The sequence below is a fragment of the Liolophura sinensis genome, chromosome 2 (genome assembly GCF_032854445.1).
Source record: "Liolophura sinensis isolate JHLJ2023 chromosome 2, CUHK_Ljap_v2, whole genome shotgun sequence".
Lineage (NCBI taxonomy): Eukaryota > Metazoa > Mollusca > Polyplacophora > Chitonida > Chitonidae > Liolophura > Liolophura sinensis.
In genome coordinates this window covers 13,198,811-13,212,764 of record NC_088296.1, presented here as the reverse complement: position 1 = coordinate 13,212,764, position 13,954 = coordinate 13,198,811, and the positions used below count along the sequence as shown (strand labels likewise).

The 13,954-nt window shown below is 39.4% G+C and overlaps 1 protein-coding gene across 2 annotated transcripts in view; it reads right to left on the bottom strand.

Annotated features, from left to right (window-relative positions):
• Positions 1-13,013, bottom strand: part of LOC135462822 (uncharacterized) — a 30,108-nt gene extending 17,095 nt beyond the window's left edge. The window contains exon 1 of one of the 2 annotated variants that reach the window (XM_064740101.1): positions 12,952-13,013. The gene's annotated coding sequence lies outside the window, so the exon portion shown is untranslated. Of the gene's footprint in view, positions 1-5,137; positions 5,234-12,951 lie in introns of those variants that run through there. The other variant, XM_064740100.1, reaches the window with a different exon arrangement.
• Between the last annotated feature and the right edge of the window lie 941 nt (positions 13,014-13,954).

Here is a 13,954-nt window from a genome sequence, read left to right as displayed (position 1 = left end):
TATATCTGATATCACCAGACGAAAAAAAATTCGTCTGGGATTTTTTTCACCATCAAGTTCCCAGTCTTTCATGAAAACATCAATGTTATTGTGTGTGTGTGTGTGGGGGGGGGGGGGGGGGGGGTAATTTGTCTCATTTTCGGTTTAAAAACCGACATAACGCGGATATGTTTGACCGCAAACTGTCAGCATCGGATATAAAAATTGTACGTTATTGTTTGTATTGTTGTTATAGCAATACTACTCTTAATACTTACTCTCCCATTGAGACATTAGTAGTTGTGATGTAATATTGGCGAAATAATCGTAAAGTGATGTCAAACAAACAGAAAAACACGATCAGGTCTTTTGACGATAAGGTTGAAATTAATGCTTAGTGTGAAATTCATATTTTTATCCCTTGCCATAGAATATGACACCAGAGGAGGCCCATAGGCTTCATACAGAGACTAAAACATTAGTAAGACGTACATCTATATATGTGCTCAGAGTTTTTATAGAGAGACATGCACTTTAGGTGACTGGTATATTCAGCATTTAGAATTCTGAGTTTATTTTCTCACCACATCACAATGAGTAAGTCTGAACACGTCAGAGATGTCTCATCTTTCGGAATCGGACTATTTTCAGCTGCTGAAAATACTTTACTCATTATATATATATATATATATATATATATATATATATATATATATATATATATATATATATATATATATATATATTTATAGCAATGAATGAATTCCGGGCGTTTTAGGCCACGCCCGGTTGCTTTTCATGAATGCCTCACTGTATATTCACCCCTGCCACGTGTTCTCTTTTGGGAGCATTTAAATAGTCTATACTTAACATACTGAACCTTAGGTGGCCTTTCTTCAGTTTTTTAAAGGGAGCAAAGCACTTTCCGTTTCGTACACTTCAGTAAATAGTCTTATTTGTACATGAACAGGTATAAATATAGAATAGGTAGAAAGTGTGGGTGGTTAGGCGAAACCGGAGCATACGCATATACATATGCAGCTGTGTCCTTTTTCATCCAGGCTTTCATTTCCTTTCATGCTTTAAGAAAAGAATTTCAGTATTTATAACACATACATATAGGTAGTATCTAAATGATAATTTCGGTGCCCCCGTGGTCGAGACGGTTAGCGTGCCATCGCCGCGTAATGACCTAGGAGCCTTTGTGCGATCAAGTTTGATTCGTGCTGGCTTACTCTCCTACCGTACATGGCAAGGTCTGGCCGCAACCTGCAGATGGCCTTGGATTTCCTCCGGGCTCTACCTGGTTTCCCCTCACCATAATGCTGGACGCCATCGTATAAGCGGAATATGCTTGTTCGGCGTAAAACACCCAAAAAATAACGTATCTGACTTAATGACTTCAGTCTGTACCCCCTGGAAATGCGTCAACCTGATATTATAAACGTCATAATTTCCACAATGGTTTGGTAAAAACTATAATACATATAATACACAGCCACTGGCGAAATGGATGTTTTCTTCAGGACAGTTTCCTCTTTATGAAGACCATAGACACAGGCTTAACGACATGACTATTTATTTGTATATTTATTTATTTCACTGATATATCATGCAGTGTTCAAAAATTTTTTGCTTTCACCACATTGACATGTTGAGATTTTTTTATAGATACATTGAAGATATGGACTTTATGATACACTAATGATTATATATTTGCACATTTATCTGTTTTGAAAAGATGTCAGCATTGTTCAAACTGGTCAATTTTGGTTCCAAACATCGCACTGTTTTTCGTTTCTATACAGGCATTCATTTCAAAAAAGGGTTCTACAACTGCTGACATGAAGTTTCAACATTTATGTTTTGTTTTTACCAAGACTAAATTTGGAAGACAACAGAATTCATTTCTGGCTTTTCGAATTCGGCCATCAAATGACCTGTAGGTGAAAAAGTAGTATGCAGTTTGGATTAATATTGGTATACCAAAACATGGTTATTCTGTGAGAATATTTCTCTTCTCCCGAAGAAAATCACTGACTACAGAAGAACATGAGATTCTACGTGTCTAATTTAAAGAAGCGCGTGTTGAAAATAAAGTATAGTTGCTAGTTTTTCTCCTTTTGCACAAAAGTTGTTTTCTTGTAAATTGGCTGAGTTTTCATATATTCAGCTTTAACTTTCACATATTTCTTTTGAGAGTGTCATACTCTCTTTTCGTTTTGACCCATTCGATGGCTGTGTGCGACACGTTTTTTTTTATTGAGCTGGGCGATGACAAGAGGTGCGACTAGGTAGCATTAGTAGTCTCTGACCACAGTACTTGCTGAATAAAACCTAACCCCAAGTCTGATGTTATCCTGATGTAGACGAAATGCCCCCAAATATATTTTAAGATCCAAGTTTTAAATGATGCCTATAGAGCTTTAACGATAGGAGTGGCGCTACATCGTCGCGTTTTGCAAATGCGTGAACAATACAATGACAAATTTCAACACAGCTATGAGAGAGTGCATGTTACGCATATTTTAATATTTTACCATAAATTATGGCATGCCGGTATTCAGCAGTGTGGGCGTTGCCCTCTTCAATGTTTGCTTATCAGCGTGAGCTTCATGTTCAGCGATCGTAATTGGAGAAAAATGAAATCATTCAGCCGCTAGATGGATTTTTCATGTTACATGTTAAATCTCTAAAAATCACTATCACGCCGAGATGAGATACTTTCCTAAATTACTCTCTGTACTGCCTGACACGTTAAAAAAAAACGCCACTCAATGTGTATTTCGCAAACCCTTCTTCCACATTTATAAACTGCCATTTCAACGAACCTCTTTTTTGCAAGAAGTATTGTCACCATATAGTGGAATGTGACATGCAAACCCAACATACCCAGTACAGTCATGATAATAAAACACCATGGGAACTTTTGCTGCAAAACTTCTCTCACGGTTTAAGAGAAAGTAAAAACATCTGAAAACACCCTTATGCCCTTTGTTACGCTTTCAAGTTGTTTAAATGCTGTATCACTTTATATGCTTACAAGTCATTTTATGAAGGTAAAAGATGTACTCTGTTATAATGATCTGTGAGTTAGGTCGCCAATAATTATTGTTACACATGCATGAGTGTTTTCTGAACGACTTTTCTGAACCTCATCGTTTGCTTATTTTTCGTTCGCTGGCCCAAATGTTTTTTATTCAAATCAAAAATTAAAAACATTAAAGAGTGAGTTAGTTCTTGGGGTTTAACGTCAACCTCAACGATTTTTCAGCCATATGACGACGAAGGAATCCTTAGGCTGTATGCTGTATCCCTCCTTGTTGCAGGACGGATTTCCACCGTTCTTTTATCTAGTGCTGCTTCACTGAGACGACCTTACTGGAGGCAAGTAAGCCGTCTCGCCCGAGCCATTATACTCATACGGGTCAACCAGTTGTTGCACTATCCCGTCCATGCTGAACGCCAAGCGAAGGAGCCACAGCTTCCTCTTTTAAAGTCTTCGGTGTGACTCGACCCAGGATTGATCCTGGATCTACCGCTCCCGAAGCGGACGCTCTACTAACTATGCTATCCGGGCCGGTAAAAGTCATTATAGAAATAAAAAGGGAAAGAAATTGTAGCTTCGCTCAAATCCAAAGCTTCAGTGTATCAAATGACGATATAATTTACAACTCCTACTTAATTTAAGCCAAGTAGAACTTATTGGATGAAGCATTATTATCATGGACAAACAGTGTTCTCATTCACGCTTGTTCGGGTGACGGCCTAACTAGACATTTTGTCGCATCCTATCTGCCCTCGTTCAATGAAGACGCAGGCTCGAATCCCACTTACCTTAAGCGACGTAGGTGATGATGTTAGTTAACGTACCTGGCCCATGTGGGTGGTTTCCTTAAGGTAATCCAATTTCCCTAAGCTTAAACTTGATGCCATCATATACATGGGAAATGCTGCTAGTACGGCGTTAAAAATCATTCTTTAAAACGCAAATAATGGCTGAATAAAGTGACATGGTTTACCATGGTATTAATGAAGCAAGAGAATGCTATATGTACTTCAGATATGAGGAGGTACACACAAAGTTGACGGACAACTGTCAACATTCATGTTTGCCGACCCAAGAGGACGATACTTAACTATAAGGCATAAAAAGTCGATTTCCATATTATCACGAACAACGGTGTCGATAATGAGATCAATGATGGCACATTTGAAGAACGGGTCTTGAGACCACTTTGAGAATGCTTCATTTCACATTTTGCATTGACTTCTTGTCCTGTGGAAGGTCACAAAGACTGCCATATGAATCTATACTATTGAAAGGGAAACCCAGTGAGATTCTGATTCAAGCTGTTAATATAGACGACCAGCATATCAACGTATAGGGTTGTGGTGTTACGTGTAGGGGTTGTGGTGTTACGTGTAAGGTTTGTTTTTACATGTAGGTGTTGTGGTGTTACGTGTAGGGGCTGTGGTGTTACGTGTAAGGTTTGTGGTGTTTCATGTAGGGGTTGTGGTGTTACATGTAGGGGTTGTGGTGTTACGTGTAAGGTTTGTGGTGTTACATGTAGGTGTTGTGGTGTTACGTGTAGGGGTTGTGGTGTTACGTGTAAGGTTTGTGGTGTTACATGTAGGTGTTGTGGTGTTACGTGTAGGGGTTGCGGTTTAACGGTTGTGGTGTTACGTGTCACTGACGAAAGGCATTTATCATAGAGGGTAGGGCTAAGTTTACATATAGCTGAATATAGGTGACAAGAATAATTCCGATTAACTGTTGAGATTTTCGCCCACGGGAAATGTCAAGCTATGCACATATGCTACAAGTAATTGCGATGGAGGAAGGGAAATGTCAAGCTATGCGCATATGCTGCAGATAACTGCGATGGAGAAAGGGAAATGTCAAGCTATGTGCATATGCTGCAGGTAACTGCGATGGAGGAAGGGAAATGTCAAGCTATGTGCATATGCTGCAGGTAACTGCGATGGAGGAAGGGAAATGTCAAGCTATGCGCATATGCTGCAGGTTAAATTATTTCTTCTTATTATATTTTACATTTTTACAGTAATCCGGAGTAAGATAAAAGTTTGTCAGAATCACGACAAATATTCTGATTTAAAGACAGCTTAAAGTACATCAGGGAAGGCCCAGACTTACCTCATGCACTGGCCAATAACTGACTACAGAACATCAATCCCCTAATTGGGTCATCTGGTGATTTATCTGACATTGTATCTCGACCAGAAGAGTGTTTCTTCGCTGACTTCATATAGTAGACATTTAGTACGTGTAAAGGCAAATCCTACTGCCACTTCTCTTTGACGGCCTCACTCGACACAGTCACATTCCATGTACCACTGTTCACAAGACCACGCCAAACTTATGGTCCACTTCTAACATATCCCTCTAGTAGCGATGTATACAAAATCACTAAGGCCCGTGAAGAAATTCCAAAGGAGTGGTTTCTGTTGGCTGACGCTGGCGATGATTGACTGACTGGCGTTAATCTACGTGACAACCAGGCGCTTCTTTTATCTACAAAGACGTGGTATTGGTTACTACTGGGAGGACGCAGCCATAACGCATGTAGGCATCAAGCGACCGGAACAATTGGGATCAGGGGTTGTGGTTGTCTAGGGTGGGGAAAAGGACCAGTGAACTCTTGTGGCCGATATGGACCCGTCTGTGGTGGGTTGCTGCGACCAGTGTTGACTAGCCTGTACATAAATAGATTGCTCTCGGGAAGATGAAACATGTCGAAACATTTGTTTACAATCCAGAAACATGTACAAGCTAGATACAAGATAGTTGCAAAGCGGTAAGCAACTGAGTATATAAGTTTTCTACAATTTGGTGTCACAGAATGTGTCTTTTTCCATCTCCAAAACATTGAATATCGTGAACATACAGGTTTCAGGTCACTCCAGGAGTATTTTCAATGATTTCAGCAGCAATCACGTGATGTATTTAATGATCTAACTGATTTATTTGACTGCGTACGGCTGTGTATTCGTCGTTTTGAATTTAATCGCCACGTTGGATGTATAAACATTATGGATTCAAAGTGCAACTGAAATGCATATTTTGATTAATGATATCTTATTTATTTATTTGATTGGTGTTTTACGCCGTACTCAAGAATATTTCACTTATACGACGGCGGCCAGCATTATGGTGGGAGGAAACCGGGCAGAGTCCAGGGGAAACCCACAGCTATCTGCAGGCTATGATAACTTATAAAGTAGCCTGTAAATGTATTGGATACTGATTTCAATCATTCGCCCTAAAACATTCCTTGCATCTTTCTAAGGCGTGTCAGTGAAGCACCACTAGATAAAAGAGCGCTGGAAATCCGTCCCGCAACAAGGAGGCACATTACATGCATTCTAAAGATTCCTTGGTCATTATATGACTGAAATATTGTTGAGTGCGAAACCCCAAGCACTCACTCACTCCTTCCATCTTTCACTCATCACTGAAAACTGCTTCTCGTTGTATGAAACCTTCCCAAAATTTATGCAACTGATTATTGGCAATTATTGGCACCGATCCTTCATTTTGCTTGACGCCTGAATACGAATGTCAGTTTTGACGCCTAGATTGTATTAAATTTACCTGGCAAATTTAATGCCAGTGGTTGCCTATTTTTTTGTAATACCAAAACTGGCAAGGATAGGCTACATGTAACAAAAATTTAGTCATTATGACAATTACAAACGGTATCACCTCCTAGTCAGAACATACACGTATATAGTCTGGTGCCTTACCGGGTGGCATCCGGGTAAAATGGTAAAGTAAACGATAACGCTAGGGCAATGTATATATGTATCTCACATTTTTAATAATGTATATATTTTTGTTTTTATCATGTTGCATAACCAAGATATCTTTAAGTCTCACGACGTGAAATTGAACACTAAACACGTCCTACGCTCTACCTTCACTGTAAACTCACTAGGCTAATTATCTTAGCCGTTCCGCATCAACGGTGGTAAGATGCACCAGACCATGAACGTGTACATAGTACATGATGACAGTATTGTCCTTTAATGTTTATTAAATTGCTATCCCAGGACAAGAAAGCTGAGGCTGATGTCTGAAGGATAGCTGAAAACGAGATGTAAACATGCTTCCTTCCTTTACCGATCAAAGACATATAAATACATTCAAATGTTTGATTTCTGTGGCTAGCTTTATGAACGATTTAGGCAATGAACGATATAGCTGATACATAGGTTCTCCAACATCCCGAGAAGTTTTCTTCACTCGAAAGACAGAGTTTGATATAAGGACAGCTCTTATTACCGACGAGTAAAAGATTATTTAAATAACGTTCTCAAAAATTAGCCGGCAGGGCGAACGAAAACACAAAAATTTGATCTGACACCAGAGTACGCATTACCGGCAGTATGACCAGTAAAAGCCACCTTACGGTTCTCGCTTAACTTAATGAAAGAAAATCTAACAGAAAACAGGTAAGGGTCAATATTCGGTAATGTCGCGCATTCATGCCCTTCAGTTTTGATATGACATTTATTTTCATTCTGTCGGATCTGGACCATTTTTACCTTCATTAACAAGCTAATGCAATTACAAGACTAAATACGTACTTATATGCTGGAATATCACTGTAATACTTATTTTTTATGCCTCGGAAGTCATTCGTGTATGTTAAAATAGCATATACTCCGAAAATTTTGCACACTGATATAATTCTGATTATGCTCATTGCGTTACAAAACATGTGCTTGTAAGACTGAACTATGGTAAAAACTTTATTTCTACACTGAAAAAACAGCATATTACACTTATACTTTTGAATACAGTCTGCATGCTTTTAAAATTTGATGACCCTAAACTTTCGGTCATCTGCACGACGGATGGCAGAGCTGCCTTCTTATGGTTCAGAAAAGGCACGTGACTGACCACGTGGCTCTCAACAGTTGACAGCAGCTCTATATTTTTGAAACCAACAGGCAAGTTAAAGGCTCTGCATGATATTTTACAAGAAAAATTCTACTTCTCTACTGAGACGAAGGTTTTTTTTTCATATTTCTTTGTTATCTAAGAGGCTAAAGGCAGGTAATTATCATATGTTGAATTCCAAAATTTTGACTGCTAAGTGACAAAATCGGTTGACCTCTGTAGTACGAGGTAACAGTATTGTCTGCTACGGCACCAACCAGGCTCACGCAAGCCAGTGACATAGTTTTCTGCTTCACGGTCATTTGCGTCACATTTTTGCGTGACGTAGGTGACAATTCCCGTTACGGATATGACAGCTATTGTTACATATTGGCTCGTCTGTTAAGACAGACCTATACAAACGCACACACATTTGCTGCTGCGTAAAGTATAAAGGTATATATAACACTGTATAATGAATTCGCACTATACATTAAATTTTCGGAAAAAAATCGTTGAGCGCAAATCTTATTGAACTCTAACTTTTAATTAGAATACCAGTATCTCAAATAATTCCCTTGCACAAAATATCAACCTCGTATTTGCACATATTACCGTTCCAAAGTGGTCTTATTTAAGTGCCTAACATTTATAAAGCGTGTTGATGGTTATTTTTTTTTTTTCAAAATTTAAAATCATTTCAAAACTATAAATCATACAGGTACAAGTCTGATACTTACTGAAAAGCAATAATGTGCACTATACTTGATTAAGGGAGAAAATTTGATTTTTGCCACAAATCAAATCCCAAATTGAGGTTTTAAGAAAGTTTGGTTTCCGAAAGACAACAACTTAAAATCTTAGAACCCGTGGGTTTAAAAGGCGTCTGGTTATTGAGCAGTGCAAGTGTGGGATTATAAGGTATTAGCCGCCTAAATGTGGGCCAACCGAGCCACACTAACTAGTGGTATTAAGTGATATGTCCAAAGGATCTGTGACTATCGGCTGCGAACCACGAGGTTTTAAACGATGCCATTGTTAGATATTTGGGACCTACATTCATGACGTAAAGAAAAAAAGGGCTGTAACGTAGTGGATTAAATGAACTGTGTTCTGACTCCAACAAGAGCAAGCCTATAACCCTGAACCTGATATCTGTAAATCGGATCAGTGCAGTGATTCTTGTCAGGCCATGTTTGGCGAAGAAAGAAATTCTTACATTTCTGGGGGAAACTGAGTCGGTCTGAATGTAACGATTCAAGTCACCTTACCCGCAACAAAGATTGCTTTAAATCATGACATGGTCTAATCAGTGGAAATGCGGCTATTTTGTAGCATGCATTCAGTTTAAGAGTGCGATCAGACAACACTGAAATTCTATTGGAGAAAAAACATAATATGACCAATATTTTATGAACTAAGTATTGTGCTTCACAATAACGATGTTCTAGGTGGGGTTTTCACACCCATAAAGACCTCCCGGGGGTGCTAAAACACACTAAAACACAGTACACTCTAAAACTGGAACTACATCGGTAAATTCGTGACAATTTCCACCACCTCATCTCATATGACCTCAATGAATCGCTTCTCTTCCAGACCCCCAGAACAAAACAAAAACACCATAGCGGATTTCTTCTTTCGGACTCCTCCCTTAAACTCATATTGGTTGACGAGGTTATAAAAATCACATCAACGGCCTTTTATTTGACGTTAATTTTATTATCTAATAACAGCGATATATTACCCATGTCTGTGTTGTTCAGGTTTTACATATATATATACACTTAAGATACACGCACATCTGAAAGTAAAATACATACCACCGGCGTTGATACTGCTTAATTTCCTTCCAAAGCAATAAAGTCAGTTCACATAACTGAGACTTTGCCTTTGTTGTTAACTGTCATCTACGTCACAGTTTGTCATCTCGGTCGCAGTTTGTCATCTCCATCACAGCGTTTTACCTACCTCATGTGACAGGCTTTCCTTGATATAATGACCATGTTCTGCATTTAAGGCAAGATCTAACCTTTTTCAGATGGACAGCAAGTCAGCAAGCTTTTGAAAATCAAACGTAAGGTTGATCATTTTACATCTATGGAGTGACAGTCCAGATGTGATGTTCAAACTTTCACGGTGAAACTAAAGATAAAATTGCAAAGATCTCTAAAGCATAGAGCAAAGATGTTTGGATTACAGACAACAGTAATATGTGTATCCATTTCCTGACGGGGATGACATTTTATGCTAATTAGTAGCGCTAAAGGTGGAAAAATTTAGGTAAGTGTAAGTAATTTGCGCACTCTATTAAAGTCATGTAGTTCAATGCTATACGTTGATCACATAACCAAAAATACCCGTCAAACTTGATGATGAAGAAAACTTGTTTGCCGCTTTGAAAACTAGACATTACCAAATATTGACCCATAAACTTATTTAAGCACCAGTTTTCAGTGGAATTTTTCCTGATCCTCATCTCATTTTCACGTGGTCAATTCTTTTAAGCATGGGCTGAATCAAAAATTCAGGAAAAACAAAAACAAAAATATTCATGTCTAGAAGTTTTGTCTACATCAGAACGTTCCGTATGTCGCGTGGCAGATATATTCCGCTTTATCCTCCCTGGCTGTACGTGGGAAGTTCCTTGAGCAACCTGCGGATAGTCGTGGGTTTCCCCCTGGTTAGGCCCGGTTTTCTCAAACCATACTCCTGGCCGCCGTCGAATAAGTGAAACATTCTTGAGTACGGCGTAAAACACCAGTCAATAAATAAATAAATATTCCGCTTTACATATACAGGCTAAGCTAACTATGTAAATCAAAAAGACAATAAGTTTCACGAAAGTCAGCAGAACTCAAAATAATACAGCCTAGAAACTTAATACTCCGTAAACGGCCACACGAACCCTTATTGTCACATGTCCCCAAAACCGGTGGGACCGCGGGAACGAAACGATAGTGAAAGTAGAGATAAATTATTTATTTAATTAATTAATTATTTATTTATTTATTTATTTATTTATTTATTTGATGGTTGATTATCACCATGCTCAACAATTTTTCTGGAGGGGAGTCAGTTTCATGGTTGAAGGAAACAACATGGCGATAAAAGCACATGCAGGGAATGTAATCAACAAATCTTGCATTAGGTCTTATAATCCAGCATTAAAAGCATGTCTGCTTTAACCTTTTGTACAACACTATGTTCCATATCTGTATAAACCATTCACGAAGAGGGAGACAAACCGGTAACAAATGCTACAAATGCAGTAGCTGAAATAATTAATGCAGTTAGTACTTAATACACTTCTCGTCTGGCAACTGTTGAGTCATGTAGAGAGCGACGTAATACGTACTGGAACGCTTCTCGGCTGGCAACCGCTGAGTCATATACAGGGCGAGTTGCGCGGAGTTTATTTTTCATTCAGCGGTTATTGAGAGCACATTTATGTTTGAAAAGTCGCATTCGTATGGGCCTATTTCATTCACATTCAAAATTTAGTTCACTGTGAAAAGCGCTACATTACATGTCATATATTATTTGGTTGTGTATAGCGTTATATTTAGAGCCAACACGTAGGACACTCCCATCCTCACCACCCTCATCCCAAAATGTCCAGAAATAATAGGACAATGAAAAGGATATAACATTTGATTGATTCTTCGTTGGTAATGCTCAAGAATTCTTAAGCTCAGGTGGCTATGAATTTTGTAGGTAGAGTAGATAGATGTGCACGTCGTAAACCACCGACTACTGGCATGTCACTAACGAAGTTTTCCACGTAAAACGTACTTGTATATCATACTGCTGGAAGACAAGTGGTCCGCTAACGAATGTAATTCAGTGTTAACGGTCCCACGAGCACCGTCAACTGCTTCTTGTCAACAAATTCCATACCAAAGGCGCCGGAAGGGAACCCGCATTTCAGGTGCATCGTGGTCGAAGTAACCCATTGTACCACTGAGCCCTGAGCCACATATCGCTGCCCAAGCTATAACAGCAGTGTGTGATAATCAATGGTCAAAGGAATAGATCAGTCAGCATGTGCTATAGACAAAAGTGAAATGCAAAGGTGACTCATTCGTGTACAATTTATTTATTTATTGATTTATTTATTTATTTATTTATTTCATTGGTGTTTTACGCCGTACTCAAGAATATTTCACTTATACGACGGCCGCCATCATTATGGTGGGATGAAACTGGGCAGGGCCCAGGGGAAACCCACGACCACCGCAGGTTGGCGAGAGACCTTCCCACGTACGGCCGCAGAGGAAATCCTGTACAAGGTGCTATGTGTAAGTGTGCCTTATACTTACTTCTATATTTGATTATTTATTGTCATGCTGTGCAATTTTTTCACTTATACGTTCAGTGTTAGAGTTGTAAGAAAACCGGAATGACCGGTAAATACCACCGATCTGTGTTAAGCTACAGACGAACTTTCCCACATATACAGATATGAACATTATAATGGTGGAAGAGAAGATGCTCTCAGCCGTCTTTGGACCACGCAAACTGCCAGCGTCGTTGACTGTTTACTATCACTATTGCCCCAAGGACTGAGTACGGGGTGAATTCCCTGTCCAAGGCCCTTTTTGAGATTGCTCAGAGGTCTAGCTCTGATATAAGTATATATCAAACAGATATTTAGATGAAGATAGTCAACCAGTATGACGACGTGATACAAAGGTTTACAATTAAGGGCGAACCTCGTCGACGGCTTATTTTCGGGGTACAAGAACAATAAGATCGGGTTAGGTAGAACTCATTCGGGATTGAACCCGCGTACCTTGTGGCTGGAGGCGAACATATTACCACCGAGCGACGCCCCACTGACCTTGCTATTTTATATATTCGATATATACAGACGTGACATTATCTTCAGTATGATGCGAAGTCCTAATAAAAAAAACCAAATATTGCAAACAGATGCTTAAGCTAGGCTAAAACATGGCTGAAATTGCTAGCAAATCTAGAAAACGCGGAAAGTTACACCGGCATGTATGCATGTGTTCGCGTTTAGTGACGAAGAGGGGAATGGGAAAAGAAAACAGCCCTACCTTAATATGTCAGGAATTGCACGCTTAGACTGCCGTCGAGGCCCCAAGTAAATTAAACCACGGGTGCATGTGAAGAAAGAGGCCTTCTGCTCTACCGCCCTTTTCCCGTCACTATACCTTTTTGCAGAAAAAATGGCACAAAAAGGTTTTGTGACATAGTGAAATATTAGGAAGGGCGAAACGATGTAAGGCTCTATTCATGGTGCATCTACTCATATTCAAAGCTCTTCACCCGCTGATATTCAACATCAGCCCATTCATTGAAAGGACGAAAAAAACTCCCCTCTCGTTCGATTTTGCTCGTCAAAGCGTGAATATGTGTATAGCGACAAGCGATGGTGATAGTGCACGAGACTGGTTTTATAAGGCCTATAATACCTACTCCGCTGCTGTGCACTGCACTGCGTAAAGATTGATGGTATCATAGTTGAGATTGCGCATGACCCGCAAACACATTTCAGAATGTGGTATTAAATGCAGCGCTAAAATATTAGTTTAAATTTCACCGCTCAATCTCGCTGTGCTGCTTCAACCGTCTTTATGAGAGCTTTATGTGCTTTATGAGAGAAAACGACCGCCATTTGCCAACTACCTGACAAGCCACCTGACTTGAAGCTTTAACTGTATTTTTTTTTTTATCTTTCACATCACGTTTAAGAGAGGGCGGTCAGTTTCATGGGCTGAAGAAATTGGAGTACCCGGCGTAAACCACTAACTTTCGCCAAATTACTGATGATCTTTCCCACATGTAACATACATATATGAACACCATATTGGTGGAATCTATGCGTCGAAACACATATTCGTATAGCAGTCGTCAACCAAGATGGGCGTTCCAGGTCAATAATGGCCGATTCCCAAAACGACATTTTACACCGCCAAACTACCAAAGAACTAAGAAAGTATATAGAGTGCGAAACTATTACAGAATGACGGAAAGAGAAGCAGTTTACGTTTTTCAATGATGTTGGGAAGACGCAAGGTATGTTCTAGGTGACTAAGT